General features: G+C 39.5%; 1 protein-coding gene across 3 annotated transcripts in view; it reads right to left on the bottom strand.

The window, feature by feature from the left end:
* The window catches only part of CCDC91 (coiled-coil domain containing 91), a gene marked incomplete at its 3' end in the record, with an annotated part of 398,367 nt that extends 380,626 nt beyond the window's left edge, over positions 1-17,741 (bottom strand). The window contains exon 1 of one of the 3 annotated variants that reach the window (XM_082666097.1): positions 17,372-17,741. Of the gene's footprint in view, positions 1-3,471; positions 3,603-16,986; positions 17,103-17,371 lie in introns of those variants that run through there. The other 2 variants (XM_082666099.1, XM_082666098.1) reach the window with 2 other exon arrangements.
* Positions 17,742-19,312: the final 1,571 nt, after the last annotated feature.

Genomic DNA, 19,312 nt, shown 5'->3' with positions numbered 1-19,312 from the left:
GTGGTAAAAATAAAAGGTCAAAGAACAATAGCAATAACAGTAACTGAGTTTTACCAAATCATTTAAGTCAAAAGTATATACCTGTCAATAATCCTTATAGACTGTTGTTAAATGTCAATATACTTCGTGATACAGGTACACTGTTTGACTGTGTCCGAGACTAATTAATTCTGGGATCTCAGCCATGATTTCTAAGAGTTTTACTATAAATATCCTTATACTAGAACTCAGTATCTCATAGTCATTTCTTTATCATGTGAGATTTGGAATACTGTAAGTAATGAAAGCAATTTATGAAGCAAACTGCAAGGCCACTCTTCTTCATACAGTGGTAAGATGACCATGTATTCTTTAAAAATTTTTATTAGCTCCATATTTGACATTCCACCTTGCCAAAGACACCCTGTTTGTTGTACTGGAAGAGGAAATAGTCAATTAATTTTTTATTTCTATGGTGAGTGTATTAGTCAGGGTCCTCCAGATAAACGCAGTTGACCCCTGAACAACACGGGTTTGAACTGCATGGGTCTGCTTATATGCAAATTTTTTTCAAATAAATACTTACTGCAATACTACATGATTTATGGTTGGTAGAAGCCAAGGATGCAGAACCACAGATACAGCAGGCCAACTAGAAAATTATAGTCAGATAATAGACTACGCAAGGTTCAGCACCCAACCCCCATATTTTTCAAGGATCAGCTGTAAAAATAATAATAATTATATATATATAATTATTATTTTTATAATAATACATTTTATTTTTAATATTTAGATACATTTTTTAATATTTAGATACATTTTTCAGTTTGTTATTATATATTGGAGTATAGTTGGTTTACAATGTTGTGCTAGTCTCAAGTGTACAGCAAAGTGATTCAGTTATACATATACATACATCCATTCTTTTTCAGATTCTTTTCCCATATAGGTTATTACAGAATATTGAGTAAAGTTCCCTGTGCTATACAGGAGGTCCTTGTTGATTATCTATTTTATATATAGTAGTGTGTATATGTTAATCCCAAACTCCTAATTTATCCCTCCCCCCCACCTTTCCCCTTTGGTAACCATAAGTTTGTTTTCAAAGTCTGTGAGTCAGTTTCTGTTTTGTAAATAAGTTCACTTGTATCATTTTTTTTTTAGATTCCTCACATGTGATATCATATGATATTTGTCTTTCTCTGTCTGACTTACTTCACTTAGTATGATAATCTCTAGGCCATCCATATTGCTGCAAATGGCATTATTTCATTCCTTTTTCATGGCTGAATAATATCCCATTGCATATATGTACCACATCTTCTTTATCCATTCCTCTGCTGATGGACATTTAGGCTGCTTCCATGTCTTGGCAATTGTAAATAGTGCTGCAACAAGCACTGGGGTGCATGTATCTTTTCAAATTATGGTTTCCTCTAGATATACGTCCAAGAGTGGGATTGCTGGATCATATGGTAGTTCTATTTTTAGCTTTTTAAGGAACCTCCATACTGTTCTCCACAGTGGTTGTACAATTTACATTACCACCACCAGTGTAGGAGGGTTCCCTTTTCTCCACACCGTCTCCAGCATTTACTGTTTGTAGACTTTTTGATGATGGCCATTCTGACCCATGTGAGGTGATACCTCATTGTAGTTTTGATTAGAATTTCTCTAATAATTAGCAATGTTGAGCATCTTTCCATGTGCTTTTTGGCCATTTGTATATCTTCTTTGGAGAAATGTCTATTAGGTCTTCTGCCCATTTTTTGATTGGGTTTTTTTTTTTGATATTAAGCTTCATGATCTGTTTGTGTATTTTGTAATCCCATCAGTCGCATCATTTGCAATATTTTCTCCCATTGTGTGGGCTGTCTTTTCGTTTTGCTTATGGTTTTCTTTGCTGTACAAAAGCTTTTGAGTTTAATTAGGTTCCATTTGTTTATTTTTGTTTTTATTTTCATTACTTTTTGGAGGTGGATCCAAAAAGATACTACTGCGATTTATGTCAAAGAGTGTTCTGCCTACGTTTTCCTCTGTTTTACAGTATCCAGCCTTACATTTAGGTCTTTAATCCATTTTGAGTTTATTTTTGTATATGGTGTTAAAGAATGTTCTAATTTCATTCTTTTACATGCAGTTGTCCAGTTTTCCCAGCACCACTTAATGAAGAGACTGTCTTTTCTTGTATATTCTTGCCTCCTCTGTTGTAGATTAATTGACCACAGGTGTGTGGGTTTATTTCTGGGCTTTCTAACCTGTCCCACTGATCTCTGTTTCCATTTTTGTGCCAGTACCATACTGTTTTGATTAGCTTTGTAACTATTATTTTTATAATAGTATATAATTTTAATTATTTTATATATACATTTTATATATGTACCTATATACTACATACATATATAGACACGTATATACATATAAAGAGACAGAGAGAGAGAGAGAGAAAGAGAGAGGGAACTAGATTAATAGGAACTGGCTTGTAAGATTATAGAGGCTAAGAAGTCCCAAGATCTGCAGTTGGCAAGCTGGAAACCCAGAACGCATGGTGCGGTTCCAGTGTGCATCCAAAGAGTCCCAGTCCAAGTGCAGGAGAAGACCAATGCCCCAGTCAAGCAATCAGGCAGAAGTTCCATCTTACTCAGCTTTTTGTTCTATTCAGGTCTTCAAATGATTGTATGAGGGCAATCTGCTTTACTCTGTCTAGTAATTCGAATGCTAATCTCACAAACACCTTCAGAATAAAGTTTGATCAACTATCTGGGCACCCCACAGTCCTAAAATTAACCATCACAAGTCTACCCCTTGTCTACTTGGCACCCATACTCATCTCTTAAACCATACTTAATCTCCAAATAAGGACATAATTCTTTTATACCAAGGTCATAAAATGTGATATAGCTATCCTGTGTACAACTGGAAACACACTAACCTCTTCTCCAGAAAAGGAGGTAAAGTCCTTGAGTGATATTTACTCTACTCCTTGATATCCCAAAATTTAAATACTATGCTGTAAAGTTAATAATACTTAAAATACTATGATATACACCTAATGCATTTTATGTTACATGATAAGTGGTTAAGAGAGGAAAAAAGCAAAGATAGTTTACATATATATTGCCATACACATACGTGTGCGCACACGCACGCACACACACACACACACACACACACATATTCATAGCAAAATAAGGAAGAAGTACTCATGACTATTACAGTCCTCATTTCTGTAACTGGTCAAATGGTTGTAGCTGGTATTTATAACTGCCTTCTTCCATTACCCATTCTGTATCTTCAGCAAGCACTTCAGCTGGTCATGGTTCTTTACCTCATGGAGTTACCCAAATCCTCATTCCTGAGGGATCTGGGCCATCAGTAGTCCTCCCTCAATTGGGCTGTTTTAGTTTTCCATTGACTTTAATCACAGGGCATGATAATATTGAGATGCCCTAAAAAAGTCTCCTGCATTTCAGACACACTCTTCCTTACCTCTATTGTGGAACAGTAGTCCAATATCCCCTTGGTAGTCAGGATCAGTCACCCCAGCCAGCACAGCAACTCCCTTCTTTGCCTGTTGATTCAGAGGTATGAGGAGTCCAAAGTGGCTAGGCAGTAGTCTTAATTTCCAATTCAATGGAATCACTGTGTCTTCTGGTGGAAGCATTCCTCCCTTTGGAACTAAGACCTATAGGCCAGCAGAGCAGAAAGTCATAGAAACAGGAACCAAAGTTTTGCTAGTGGCTCACGAGGGGTAATAGTGAATGGTGCCACTCCCATTTCCACCCCTTGATTCTTGGACCTGTGACCCTGGCTATGGAAGAAACAGCACCATATACTGTATGCTAATTCAAAGTATATACAACCTTGTGGAGAACGTTGCACCAGTCCTGCAAGATACTGACACCTTGCTGGCACCATAACTTAGTCTTCAAAAGACCATTCCACCATTCTGTCAAGCCAGCTGCTTCAGGATGGCAGGAAACAAGATAAGACCAATGAATTCCATGAACATGGGCCCACTGCTGCACTTCTCTTGCTGTGAAGTGAGTTCCTGGATCAGAAGAAATGCTATATGGAATACCATGTGGTGAATGAGGCATTCTATAAGTCCAGAGATGACAGTTTTGGCAGAAGCACTGCACGCAGGGAAGGCAAGTCCATATCCAAAGTAAACATCTACTGCAGTAAGAATAAATCGCTGCCACTTCAATTATGGGAGTAGTTTAGTATAACCAACCTGCCTCCACTTAGCTGGCTAATCACCCCAAAGAATGGTGCCATATCAAGGATTCAGTGTTAGTCTCTGCTGATGACAGACTGGGCACTCAGCAGTGGCCATAGCCAGGCCGGCCTTGATGAGTGGAAGTCTGTTGCTTAGCCTATGTGTAACCTCCATCGCTGCCAGCATGGCCACTTTGCCTATGAGCCCACGAGGCAATGACAGTGGTGACAGGGGAAAGAGGCTGACTGGTATCCACAGAATGAGTGAGTCATCCTATCCACTTGATTATTAAAATCTTCCTCTGCTGAGATCACTCTTTAGTGAGCATTCACATGGTACACAAATATCTTCACATTTTTTGCCCATTCAAAGAGGTCTATCCACACCTTTTCCCCAAACTTCCTTGTCACCAATTTTCCAACCATGTTTCTCCCAAGTCCCTAACCATCCAGCCAAACCATTGGTCATAAGCCATGAATCAGTATTCAATTGTATGTCTGGCCATTTGACCTTCCAAGTAAAGTGAACAACCAGGTGCACTGCCTGAAGTTCCGCCCACTGGGAGGATTTCCCTTCACCACTATCCTTCAGGGATGTCCCAGAAAGGGGCTGTAGGGCTGCAGCCATTCACTTTCTGGTGCTGCTTGCATATCATGCAAAAGCATCTATATAACAGGTCTGAGTCTTCTCTTCTGTGAACTGATGTTAGCAAACTTCCCATGAAGCCAGAGGTGCAGTCTGGAAAAAGAAGACACTGTAGCAGAGTAGGGCCCATGGACATTTGGGCCATTCTTCAACTTATCTGTGCCTCCAGGGCCTGCTCGGGCCTTCTCAGATATATACCACTTCCACTTGATGATGGAGTGCTGCTGTGTCACGTGCCCAGCTTTATGGCTTGGTGGGTCAGATAACACTCACTTCATGATGGGCAGCTAAGGTCACATGGTAACTTGGTGGCCCATGGTTATGCAATCAGTCTCTAAGGCCCAAGTGTAGACCAACAGCTGCTTCTCAAGAGGCACAGTTATCCACAGAGGATGGCAGGGCTTTGGTCCAAAATCCTAAGGGCCTACACTCTGATTCTCCTAAAGGAACCTGCCAAAAGCTCCAAACAGCATCCCTATCTGCCACTGACACTTCAAGGACCGCTAGATCTGGTGGAACATATGGCCCAAGTGACAGAGCAGCTTGCACAGCAGCCTGGACCTGTGGCAGAGTCTTCTCTTATTCTGGGTCCCATTCAAATCGAGCAGCTTTTTGAGTCACTCAGTAAATGTGCCAGAGTAACACACCCTAAATGAGGAATATGATGTGTCTAAAATCCAGAGAGACCCACTAGATGTTGTGCCTCTTTCTTGGTTGCAGGAAGGCCCAGATGCAACAACTTATCCTTGTCTTAACCTTAGAAGGGATATCTCAAGATACCTCACACCGCTAGACCCCCAGAAATTTCACTGAGGTAGAAGGCCCCTTAGCTTATATCAGATTTGTTTCCTACTCTCTGACACTAAAATGTCTTACTACTAGGTCTAGAGAAGTTGCTGCTTCTTGCTCACTAGGTCCAGTCAACATAATGTCCTCAATTTAATGGACCAGTGTGATGATATCTTGTGAAAGAGAAAAGTGATACAGATCCACACAAACTAAATTATGACGTAGGGCTGAGGTAGGACAGTGAAGGTGTACTGCTGGCCTTGCCAGCTGAAAGCAAACTATTTCAGCTGGACCTTGCTGACAGAGATGGAGACAAACGCATCTGCCAGACCAACAGCTGCATACAAGTCATCAGGGGATGTGTTAATCTACTCAAGCAGTAAAACTATATATGGCAGCTGCAACTGGAATCACCACCAGGTTAAGCTTACAATAATCCACTGTCATTCTCTAAGATCCATCTGTCTTCTGCACAGGCCAAACAGATCAGATGAATGCAGAAGTGGTGGGAATCACCAACCCTGCATGTTTCATGTCCTTGACGGTGGCACTAACGTCTGCAATCCCCCTAGATATGAGGTATTGCTTTTGGTTTACTCTTTTCTTAGGTTGAAGCAATTCTAGTGGCTCCCATTTGACCTTTCTCACCATAATCACCTTCACTCCACTGGTCAGATAACCAATGTGGGGACTGTGATAGCTGCTGACTGTATCTATTCCAATTATGCATTCTGGAACTGGAGATATAACTACAGGATGGATTTGAGGACCCACTGGGCTCACTGTGAGACAGACCTGAGCTAAAACTTCATTGATTACCTGACCTCCATAAGCCCCTATTCTGACGATGGACCAAAGGGACAACTTGGGTCCCATGGAACTAGTGTCAATTCAGAGCCAGTATCCAGCAGTCCTTGAAAGGTGTGATTATTTCCTTTTCCCCAATGCACAATTACCATGATGAAAGGCCACAGAACCCTTTAGAAGGGCTGACAGAAAGACTGACAGTAAATTTTGGCAATGTACCAGCGTCCTTCCTCAAGGGAACCCTGCCTCCTCTTCATTCAAGGGGTTCTAGGTCTGTAAAAATTCAAGTCTCAGAATTGATTGATGGGTCATGACTCTGTTTTTTCTGATTCACGCTAGACTTTGGTTCACTTGACCTAGAACTTTTCTGCTTATACAGATCAAGTAAGAATTTAGTAGGCTTCCTATCTATTTCACTTCTGGGAACACCATGATCAACTAACCAACACCATTGTTCTGCCTAAATCAGACTATTCTAATTGCCGCTTTGACTCTGCTGCCCAAACCACGCTCACCTTGCCTTTGACAGATGGATGTCACTACTCGGCCCCTGCCACCCTGGAATTCATTTACTCCCATTGCATTTAGGTTTCCCAGTTCAGTGACTGCATGCCCTACGGAAGCATCACAGAGCTCGTCAAGGATGCCAGGGCTCCCCTCACGATTTATCTCATAACATTGGTGGAAGCTATGTCTTCTGGACCCTCCCAGTTTGGGTGAGGCACTTCCTAAATGACAAATCCACTCTAACATTCCAATCTCCGTAAGCCCTTGACTCCCTTCCTCTACAGTAAACCAAGACAGGTAGGCCCAGCATTTGCAGCTCACTCACTGTGAGCCACCTTTTGGTCCATATTTCGGCCAAACCACCACACTAAATGCAGAATCTCTGCTGAGTGAGCCCATATCAATAAATTCTGCCTGGTCCAACTTCACGTTCTTTTCATGATTATGCTGCACCTTTAGTATCCATTCCCACACATGTTCCCTGGATCTGTCTGTATAAATTAGAAAGTTCAAGTAGTTCTTTTGGAGTATAGTACATTTCCCCATGAGTCACACTTTGTACCTCACCTTTAGAAGCCTGCTGGGATTTCAGTCTAGTCATAGATCTAGAAGCAAAGAAAAGTGTTGGGGACAGGTCCTGAGGAGATCAGCACTGTCTTGCCTGGCAACTGCCTCAGGGGCTGCCATTAATGCAGAATTAATCCCCTCAGATCTCAGACATGGGTGGAGAGGCTACTCCCACTGGGAGTGAGGAAGTAGCTACCACTGTGGGTAGAGAGGCCACTACCACTGAGGGTGGGAAGGATGCTCCCACTGGCAAAAAATACTCATCAAAATTCAGGGGCTCGATGTCTCTAGCTTCATCTCTTCCCACACACTCCTAACTTTCAGGATCCCATTCCTTCCCAATCAGTGCTCTCCCTATAATGTATCAGTTTATATAACTCTCACCTACTTGACTGTGAGGTCCTTGAAAACCAAGTTGACATTCATTTCTGTATCCTCCAGTGCCTAGTATAGGAACCTGAAATATAGATTTCTATTGAATTGAATTTTGCTCTCACCATAGTTCAGTTGTCCATTATTTTACTTTCATTAACTTAGTTTGACAGTTATTAAATCCTTGTTTATGCACCTATCAAAGGTCTTCATCTGCTAACAGTGCCCTTTAACAGGAAACAGACTTGTTTACCAGAGAAACACATAAAGGACTTGCTCGCTCACATTTTTCTAAGATAATATAAAACTGTCCTGACCACTAATTTTCATTTCTTCCTGAAGTAAAGTACCAGTATCCTCAGCAGGATCATTTTTTTCATCTGATCCTAACTTGTAATTTTTTTTTTCACTTCCATACATAATAAGTAATTGACTACCAATTTTATCTGTAAAAGATTTCTAATGTATATAGACTCTAATTCATCCAAAACATAGTTAAGTGTGCATGTGGGGAAAAAAAAGGAAAAAAGCATATGTGAAGCACACAAAGTTCTCCTTTCCCTCTATTATTGGGTACATTCCTGAAAAATCTGACCATTTCTGAGCAATATTTGAAAGACTTTTCCTCTGCACTATTGTGAAGATTAACTAAGCCATTAGCTAAAAATCCAAAGTTTTCCCACAAGGCAATCCAAGCACTCCCAACTTTTTTATATGCCATAGTGCCAGGATCCTACAGAAATGTCAACTGACACTATTTCTCTACTGAGTAAATATAAAACCAAATCCAAAAAATGCTAGCTATTAGGTGATGGCACTGACAGTAAGTCTTATTTACTTAAGTTCCATTAGTTGTATATAAGTTCCATTAGTTGTATATAAGTATTTCTACATTTTAACCCCATGTTCTTATCAACTGTTTGAATCATCCCAATGTCTTCTACAGCACTGAAAATAATATTCTCAATTATGACTCTCAGGTAGTACAAGATGACAAGATGCTAAGCCAGCGAGTTAAATGCTAGGGAAAAAAATAAGTCCAGCTACTTTTGATTACTAAGGCATTAAAACCCCACAAGTACAAGTCTAGAGATTTTCACCAAATTAAAAAAACAAACAAACAAACCTGGGCTTCTGGTTGTCTGATAATCCCATTAACCAAGTAATATGTTCAGGCATAGCACAGGGTAAGCAGTCAATAAATGTTTTCTTACTTTTTGTAATCATTTTGATAATCAATGAACTTTTTAATCATAATTCACAAGCCCTAACTAAAGATTTCCTCTATGTAAATTGACCCAATTATATAAAATGAACTGGCATAATATAACTGCTAATAATTCCAAGTGGCCATACAAGACAAAGAATACAGAGTTTACAAAAAGAGTTCACCAAGTCACTAAACAAGACAGCAAAAATAGCAACAAAAACAGCAACGATAAAAAACTCTGGGGAGGAGAGGAATTTCTGATTTCCAGAGTTGCCATGTTACATGTAAAATATATTAAAAATATATATATACACATATATTTATAAATAGTTTTCAACAAAAATTATGAGACATGCAAAGAAACAAGAGCAGAAAACCGGCAGTCAATAAAAATTTGCTCATGAGGAAACTCAGACATTATAGACTTAGACAAAGACATTAAAATCAACTACTTTAAATATGTTCAAACATGTAGTCTCAAATCACTAAAGGAAACTATGCCTAAATAACTAAAGTATAATAACAGTCTCATAAAATATAGAGTACTAATGAAAAGATAGAAATTATAAAAATAAAATATATAAAATCTGGAGTTGAAAAGTTCACTGACTGAAATAAAAAATTCACTAGAAGGTCTCAACAGCAAATCCTGAGTTGACAGAAGAAAAAATCAGTGAATCTGAAGATAGGTCAATTGAGATTATCCAGTTTGAGGAACAGAAAGAAAAAAGAATAAAGAAAAATAAACAAAGTATCAAAACCTGTGGATAACCATCAGGAATACCAACATATGCATAAGCATGATGAGAGTTCCAGAAAAAGAGGAGAGAAAGAAAGGGGCAGAATAACTACTTCAAGAAATAATGCTAGAGGGGCTTCCCTGGTGGCGCAGTGGCCAATGCAGGGGACACGGGTTCAAGCCCTGGTCTGGGAAGATCCCACATGCCGTGGAGCAACTAAGCCTGTGTGCTACAACTACTGAGCCTGTGCTCTAGAGCCCACAAGTCACAACTACTGAGCCCACGTGCCACAACTATGGAAGCCCACGCTCCTAGAGCCCATGCTCCCCGACAAGAGAAGTCACCACAATGAGAAGCCTGCGCACCACAACGAAGAGTAGCCCCTGCTCACCACAACTAGAGAAAGCCCACGCACAGCAACAAAGACCCAATGCAGCCAAAAGGAATAAAATAAACAAATTTAAAAATAAATAAAAGAGGGCTTCCCTGGTGGCACAGTGGTTGAGAGTCCACCTGCCGATGCAGGGGACCCAGGTTCGTGCCCCGGTCCGGGATGATCCCACATGCCGCGGAGCGGCTGGGCCCATGAGCCATGGTCGCTGAGCCTGCGCGTCCAGAGCCTGTGCTCCGCAACGGGAGAGGCCACGACAGTGAGAGGCCCGCATACCCGCAAAAAATAAATAAATAAAAGAATGCTTGAAATTTTCACAAATTTGATGAAAAACATTAACCTACACATCCAAGAAACTCAACAAGTATCAGCAATTATATTAAATACACAGGGGTTAAACACTGTAATCAACCAGCAGAAATTTGCAGAATGAATAAAAAGCATGATCCAACTAGATACTGACTACACAACATGCCTTAGATTCAAAGACACAAGTAAAATTTTGCACACCAGTAATGTATCAAGGATAACTGAATATTTCATAATCAATATGCAGAATGGTATACTATAAACAACCCAAGGTTTGGAGCATCCATTTTATAAAAGTCTGTAAGTCAGTCAAAAATCTGATTTTCATTCATCCAAAATGTAGTTTTTTACTAATATTCATATAAGCCCTTATCAGTGAAGCATACTTATAGATGAATGCATCTTGCATAATACCGCAGCACTGTCTTTACTACAGTTGCAGATGTTCTGAATTCTTATAATACAAAAGTAAAGCATCTTGAAATGATCATGTAGACCCTCTTTCACCACAAGATGGAACACAAAATAAAAGGCAATTTGGCTGGCCCCTTTGTTATCTATGCCTGCTTTTGGTAGGAGATGCACATGGTCTATGTTAGCAAGGCTGGCAAAGGGAGAAGAAAGTCAGTCTTCTCTGAATACCAGGAAAAAGTGATTCCACACTTTACAAAATAGTGGTTATTTCACTGATATAGTTAATCTATATGAGTATATGTGTTCAACTGCATTACATAAATACCAAAATGTTCATACCCTTCTAAGGTAAGAAGGTTTACTACAATTATAACATGCTGCATTTTAAAGTAGCTAACATTATTTCTGATCTTCATCTATTAAACCTGTAACTTTTAAAAAGTCTTCTAATTTCAAAATTTTTAAATTATTGTATTCTCTGCTAGTGACAATAAATGTATCTCTAATTCTTTAAGTAAAACTCTACAGCATATAGCTAACAACAGTCTTTGTACCACTTACTGGGGATTTGACAGGGAAGGGAAGAGGATACAGGTCAAGAAATACTTAAAACAATTTAAAATTAGACAATATAAAAGGACAGAAATTTGGGTAAATATTTTAGAATTAACTGATACTGTCTCATGCTGATTTACTAAATTGCTTAATGAGTTTATTCTAAGAATTAAAATTAGAAGACAGATCCAGAGTAAGCAGACTACATACAAAATGCTTACGTAAACTCTATATTGGCATTAGCCTACAAATAAAAGCAGATTCAAGAAGACTTGTGATAAAACTCCAGCTCTACCACTCACTGTTAATACAACCATAAATAACTTTGCTCGCTTGTCTGAGACTCAGTTTCCTCATCTATGAAATGGGAAAAATACTACCTACCTCAAAAGGTTCTGGTTGGAATTCAATAAAACAACATACATAAAGGGTTACTGCATGATGCTGGACACAAAGATTTCTACAATCCTTATCAAAAGAAAAACATGAGTATTTTACATTACACAAAATGCATCAGGAATTCTATCTAGATCACTGACAGCAAAATAATAATGTGGATGGAAAAGCCATTTACTTATTCCACATGCTAAACCTATAAAATAAATGATTTAAACTGGATAAAATCTAAGGAACTGAGTTTCTGAAATTCTAGGATTCTACCATAAAGTGATGCACAAAAAGTCAATGATATTGACTGCCACATTTTGCTCTAAAATTTATTGCAAATACATAGTCTGGAGGACAAATTCTAGGAATATAAAATAAAACAAAGAGGCAGTGTATATTAAGAATCTGAAAAAATTTCATACACTTTGAGTAATAACCATTTTTTTAAAAATCAATTAAAAAAATTTTATCAGAGTTATGCACAAAGATTTAATATTAATTCTGAGGAAAACAACTATCCTAACTACAAATCAAGAACATACAAATCAAGTTCTCCAAAAATTCATGACGTAGTAAGCACTCAGTGTAAGCCTAGCAAAAAGAAAAAACTGTAAGACAATATTTACAATTTTGTTTTTTAAATGTCCGCAAAAAACAAAAAAAAGCCAGCAAAATATAGCAGGAATTATCTCATATTAATGGAAATGGATTAACTCTTTTCTTTATAGGATTATTTCCCGATTTTCTACTGTAATCAACTATGATTTCCACAATCAAAAAAAATACAGTATTCATTTATGATTTTTAAAAAAATGTCAGTGAACAAGAAGCTAAAGAAAACTTCCTCAATCTGATGAGAACTGTACTTACAAAAAAACCTATAGCTAACTACTTAATGGTAAAAAATTACATGCCTTCCCCACTAAGAAGAGAAACAAGGCAAGGACGTCAGCTCTTACTTGTTCCGTTTAACATCACACTGAAGGTCCTAGCCAGTGCAACGAGACAAGAAAATGAAATAAAAGGCAAACAGGAAAATATGAACTAAAACTGTCTCTACTGGCAGACAAGATTGTCTACATAGAAAATCCCAATGAGTCTACAAAAGCTACTAGGGTAACTGAATTTATTAACACGGTTGAGAATTCAAGGTCAATAAAAAATATCAATTTATTTATATAAATAATTGGAAATTGAATTTTTTTCAAAGATTACCATTTACAACAGCACCAAATAACATGAAGCACTTAGACATAAATATAACATTTTGCACAAATATGTGCAAAATTATTATGCTGAAAGCTTTAAAACGTTAATGAGAAAAATCAAAGACTTTATTAACATCTTAACAACATTAAGATGTCAATACTCTCCATATAAAACTATAACTTCAGTGCATCCAGTCAAAATCCCAGGATGCTTTTTTATAGAATAGGCTGATTCTAAAAATGTACATGGAAAGAAAAGGAGCTAGGATACCCAAAACAAACACACACAAAAAGTAAGCTGGAAGACTCAGACTTCCTAATTTCAAGACATACTATAAAATTACATTAATAGGGACTTCCCTGGTGGGGCAGGGGTTAAGAATCCACCTGCCAATGCAGGGGCACACGGGTTCGAGCCCTGGTCCGGGAAGATCCCATATGCTGTGGAGCAACTAAGCCCGTGTGCCACAACTACTGAGCCTGCATGCCAACAACTACTGAAGTCCGCATGCCTAGAGCCCGTGCTCTGCAACAAGAGAAGCCACTGCAATGAAAAGGCCACACATGGCAACGAAGAGTAACCCCCTCTTGCTGCAACTAGAGAAAGCCCGTGTGCAGCAACGAAGACCCAATGCAGCCAAAAATAAATAATAAATTTTTTTTTTAATTTACATTAATGAAGACGTTGTAGTTTGGGCCAAAGGAGAGACATATGGAACAATGAAAGAGAACTGAGAGTCCAGGAACAGATCTACACATACAGAGTCAATTGATTTTTGACAAAGGTGCCAAGAAAATTTACTGAAGAAAGAATAGTAAGGATAGTCCTTTCAGTAAGTGGTGCTGGACAAATTGGGTGTCAATACACAAAAAAAGAAAGGGCGGGAGAAAAAGAACTTTGACCCATATCTTGCACCACATAGAAAAATGAAGAAAAAATTGATCAAAACAGATCACAGACCTAAAGGTAAAATCTAAAACTATAAAAGTTCTAGAAGAAAACACAGTTTAAAAAAAAAAAAATCTTTATATCTTTGGGTTAGTCAAAATTTTCTAGATAGGACGCAAAAGCACAAATCATAAAAGAAAAAAATGATAAACTGGACTTCTTCAAAATTTACAACTTCAGCTCTTTGAAAGATACTGTTAAGAAACTAAAAAGACAAAGCACAGACTGAAAGAAAATATTTGTGAACATATATATGATAAAGGTATTGTATCCAGACTATACAAAATTCTTACAACTCACTAAGAAAATAGACCAAAGATTTGAACAGATAACTTCACCAAAGAAGACATACAGATAGCAAATGATAGCAAATGAGCACATGAAAAGATGCTCAACATATTAGTCAACAGGAAAATTTAAATTAAAACATCAATGAGATAGCACTAAATACCTATTAGTATAGCTAAGATTAAAAGTAAAATGACAAATGCTGACCAGGATGTGGAGCAAATGGAACCATCAAACATTGCTGGTAAGGATGTAAAATGAAACAGCTATCTTGGAAAATAGTTTGGTAATTTCTTATGAAGTTAAACAAACATTTGCCACATGGTCAAAGTCCTACTCCTAAATATTTAACAAAAAGAAATGAAAGCATATCTCTACACAGAGACCGGTAGATGAATGTACAGAGAACTGTACATGAATGTTTACAGCAGCTTCATTCCTAAATGCCAAAAACTGGAAACAACCTAAATGTCCACCTGGTGAATAGATAAACAAATTGTGATATAGCCATACAATGAAACAGCACTCGGCAATAAAAAAAGAACAAAGCACTGATACATGCACTAAAATGGATGAATCACAAAAGCATTACATGAAAGAAACCAGAAAACAAGGTCTATACACAGTAGGAGTCCATTTATATGACATTCCAGAAAAGACAAAGCTATAGGAACAGTGAACAAATCACTGGTGGCCAGATCTACTGCTGAGGGGAGAAAATGAACTACAAAGGAGCAATGAGGGAACTTTTTGGAATGATAGAAATGTTCTTTGTCTAGATTGCGGTAGTGGTTACATGACTATTATGCATTTGTTAGAATTTAAATAACAAGATACTAGACGAGATTTTTTTTACTTGTAAAGTATACCTCAGTAAACCCACATTTTAAAAGACGCAGGACATGCCCTTTTGGAAAATATGCATCAAGTTAAATGAGCTAAACCCAGCTAAATGGGTATTTGGGTGGGGGAGAAACAGTGGGGAAACAAAAAAATCAGAAATACTGGAAATCAAAATATTGATTTATCAATAGTAAATAAGAAGAAACACATTGATACAAAGAGTTACTCTAAAGAGAGTTGCCTTTTTTATTGTTCTCATTGTTTAGACAGAAAAATAGCAAAATTTGATGAGTTTCAAGAAAGACCAAAAGTCACAAGTAACAGACTGATAAAGGAGGCACAGTGATTACAAACTAAAATTTGGAAACAACTCACCTAAACATGCCCTTTACAATTTACTGATTAAAAGAGTCCCATCCACCCTAATGTACTTCCACCCCAATTTCTGCCATGAAGGGCAAGATAATAAACCTTCAAATAGTTTTCTTTATTCATAACAATCCTATGTACTTTACAAATCTTACATCTATAGCTAGGGGTTCAAGATAAAATGCCTCTAACCAGACAAATTCCTGTTTGTCCATTTAAGCTTCAGACCAGCTACGTGGTAACCATCTTTCTTTTCTTCTTCTTCTTTTTTTTTTTTTTAACTGCCACCAAAAAAAAAAAAAGCTGTCTCTCTGTGATGACTTTCTGAAGTTTCTTTTTGTCTGTTATTAAGTATCAAGATGACTAAAATAAACAGAAAGCTCTCAGAAGGTTTGAGCTGATCACTCCAGTAAGATACATTTTTCCATTTAATAAAAGTTAAGAGGTAAATTGTAACTTTCATCACTTTGTTTTCTTTATGTTTATTCCATTTGGCTTGTACTGTTGCTAGGAAACCTGTTCATAATAAGATTTCCCAGCCCACAGAAGAACCTCCTAGCCAGCCTGGAGGATACCAAACTTTGTAACCAGGGCAATTCTCTACCACACAATTTACTGGCTAGCCAGCACCATACAGGTGCACTTCCCCTGGCATCCCCCCGCTGCATTAACCTTACAGGTACAGTACAGCGAATTCCCTTAATGCAACAGAAATCGCAGAAGGTAAATGATATGAAGTGTTCAGATCTCTGATGGCAGAGAACAACGCGACTTTATTGCCACTCCCAGTCACCCCACCCAACTAAATATTCTGGGTATTTTGTCTTAAATTGTGGGGTGAAATGTTAGCCCACCCCAATGACAAGATGAAACGTCAGTCCACCCCAATCTCTAGTACCATGCAACATCCAAACTGCGTCCAAAAGCCATCATCCAACTACCGTCCAGATAAATATTTGGAGAGTAAGGTGGGCATCAGTATCTGCACAGTTCAGAGGGGGAGGGAAGGAAAAGAGCCGGAATTCTTAAGGTGCCGCTGAATCACCTATAGCTGTGACCAGAACTTTACCCTCCAGGAAATCAGCATTTGCCCCAACTCTCATCACGGAAGCAAGTGAGAGTAGCAGCAGCAACATCATCCTACCAAAAAAAAAAACACCTACTCAGCGCTGCTTTTAATAGAGATCCCACTCCTTCGAGCGAAGACAAAAATAGGTTTCATGTCCAAAGCTTTGCTCCGCACTACGCAACAAGGGCAGATGGAAGAAACATCTTTGAGGAGAGAGGGGACGCACTTCAGAGGATGAAGGATACCTCACCACTAGAAAAGTTACTGGCTGCTGCTTTCACCCCGAAACGCCACTTTTACTGCAACCTATGGCCCAAAGTAACGGCAAGAAAATGTCACAGACGGCCGTTGTAGAGCTTTTACCCTGGTGTACTTGGCCAAGTCGAAGGGGAAACATAAACCACGCGCGATCGGTGAAAACTCGGCAAGGATCAAAGTCAACGTTCAGTGGGAGCTTCGGTGACACAACAGTCACGTGTACTTGTGCGTAGGCTTTCGAAAACATTCGATTCTGCAAAGCGCAGGGGCCGAAACCTGGCGGAGAGGGCAAGCACGGGTCGGCACCGCCCGCCAAGGGAGGCAGGTCACGCCCCCTGACTCTCAGACACCGCGACCGACCTCCCGGGGCCAGGCCCGGGCGGAAGCCCGGCTGCGCTCCCCGCCCGCGCCCAGGCCGCCTCCGGGCGCGCGGCCGGCCTCGCGCGGCCCCGGCCCCAGACCCAGGCCCGAAAGGCAAGCGTCCGTTTACCTGCGCCCCGGCTCTCGCCGCCGCCGCCGCCGCCGCCGCCGCCGCCGCCGCGCCGCTCCCCCACGCCGTCAGGTGAGCCACCCACAGCACACAGCCCTGCACGCGTGCACCCGGGCGCGACCCTGACCCGGGGAACCAGGGCCCCGGCTACACGACTTGGGGTAGCCCACGTACCACGCACCACCCGGCTTCCAGCACCTCTGCCCCCGGAAGTTGATTTCCGCCAATGCCCGCCCAAGGCCGCGCCTGTCACTCAACGCCCACACGCGCGTCACGTGTGCCTATGCTGAGGCCGAGCCCGGGGGCCCCATCTTCACAGGCCCGCCACCCCTGGCTCGAGTGGTCTTCCGAGCGCTGCCCTGGGAAAGAGGTTGACTCAGGCGCTACTTCCTGGTGGTTACATCTTCTAATTCCCCTTGAATGACAGGCCCTTTTTCTATATATAATCCATGCAAATCAAACCGTCCCCAAGTTGGCACTGCCATCCGGGACTTTGTAGGATTGTTCCAGAGAAGAGGAACAATCCACTTCACCACCTCCAAGCAGAGTTCTCTAAATACTGGAACTGACTTAAATGCTGACGTGTGGTCAAGAAACAGTGGACTAGACAACTGCTCCATCTCCTCTTGACGTATCGGAACTCTCAAAGCACCAGGATGCACCCGAGCCCGGAGCCTTTGCAGACCACTGCTGTATGACTTCAGCCAAAGAGCTCTGCTCTAGAATTACGTACGTTCTTGTCTTCATCTCCAGATCACAGCAATTTGTAGATGCCATCTCTGTTTCAGAGAGAATCAATTTTCAGCTACCAAGACACCCCCTTTTTTCCAAACCTTCAAATAATTTCTCCTAAAGAAAAGAGAGAATGACAAAACTGACCGTTTTATTTGAAAGCAGGCATGGTTATATAGATTTTTTTTTTTTTTGGTCCATTGCAGACTGTCCATAGATGTGAAAGAAAAACAATTACCAGGACATTTGTTAAATATTTTTCCATTGTTGACATGGGAGGCATTTGGGGAACATCTATTTAACAATTTACACAACAATTTTTTACTGTCCCTACTGAGCCAAGTTGGGACAATCCAAGAGTGCACAGGATACACTCAAGATCTTTGCCTTCAAGGAGTTAACAGTCTAGTAAGAAAGACAGACAAGTAACCTAGGAATTTGAGCATAAGTCTCTGGAATATTCATGTTCATTGTATAACAGGCATTCTTTAACGTTCTGAACTTTAACATTTTGGACATTATTTTTCTCATCTTTCCATTGAACAAAACTGGCTCAAGCCTGTAATAATCTCTGCTCTGTACTAGAGGTGGAATATGTCAGCAAGGAATCCTAACAATCAGTTCTCCAGTAAGTGCAGGCTCAAGTGATTAATGAACAGTTTCAATATTGAGCATGAATATTGCTCAATATATTGAGCAAATATTGTCACCTTTTCTACACCCTTTTTTCCTGTCCACCATCTTCTTTGTGTGCATAGCAAACAGATTTCTATTATAGGAAATCTGATGCTTTCTTACACATATTTGTTTACCTATCTACTAGACCACCAAGTCAAGGACCACTTCTCAGTTGTATAGCTTTTTTTTTTCTTTTTTTACTAGATCACTGCTTTATTATACAGTAAGTCACCTACATACAAGCGAATTCTGTTCCAAGTCATTTGTATATGTCTTAGTCTACTTCTCCTTTATCATTGTATATCCTGCAACCTAGCACAGTGTCTAGTGATTAGAAGAAAGAATTTAATAAATGTTTCTTAAACTGAATACATACAGTTATCTTTGTATCATTTTGTGTCTCATCTCTTTCTGCTAGAACCTTCAGATGAGTTTCTGAGAGTTTTCATTGATATATCTACATGCTCCCTCTGTCCCACTTAATCCAATATTCAGTATTAAACAGATTTATAAAAACTAGTATTTATTGAG

The sequence above is a fragment of the Grampus griseus genome (genome assembly GCF_964374135.1).
Source record: "Grampus griseus genome assembly, chromosome: 11".
NCBI classification, from domain to species: domain Eukaryota; kingdom Metazoa; phylum Chordata; class Mammalia; order Artiodactyla; family Delphinidae; genus Grampus; species Grampus griseus.
This window is presented reverse-complemented; position numbering and strand designations above follow the sequence as displayed.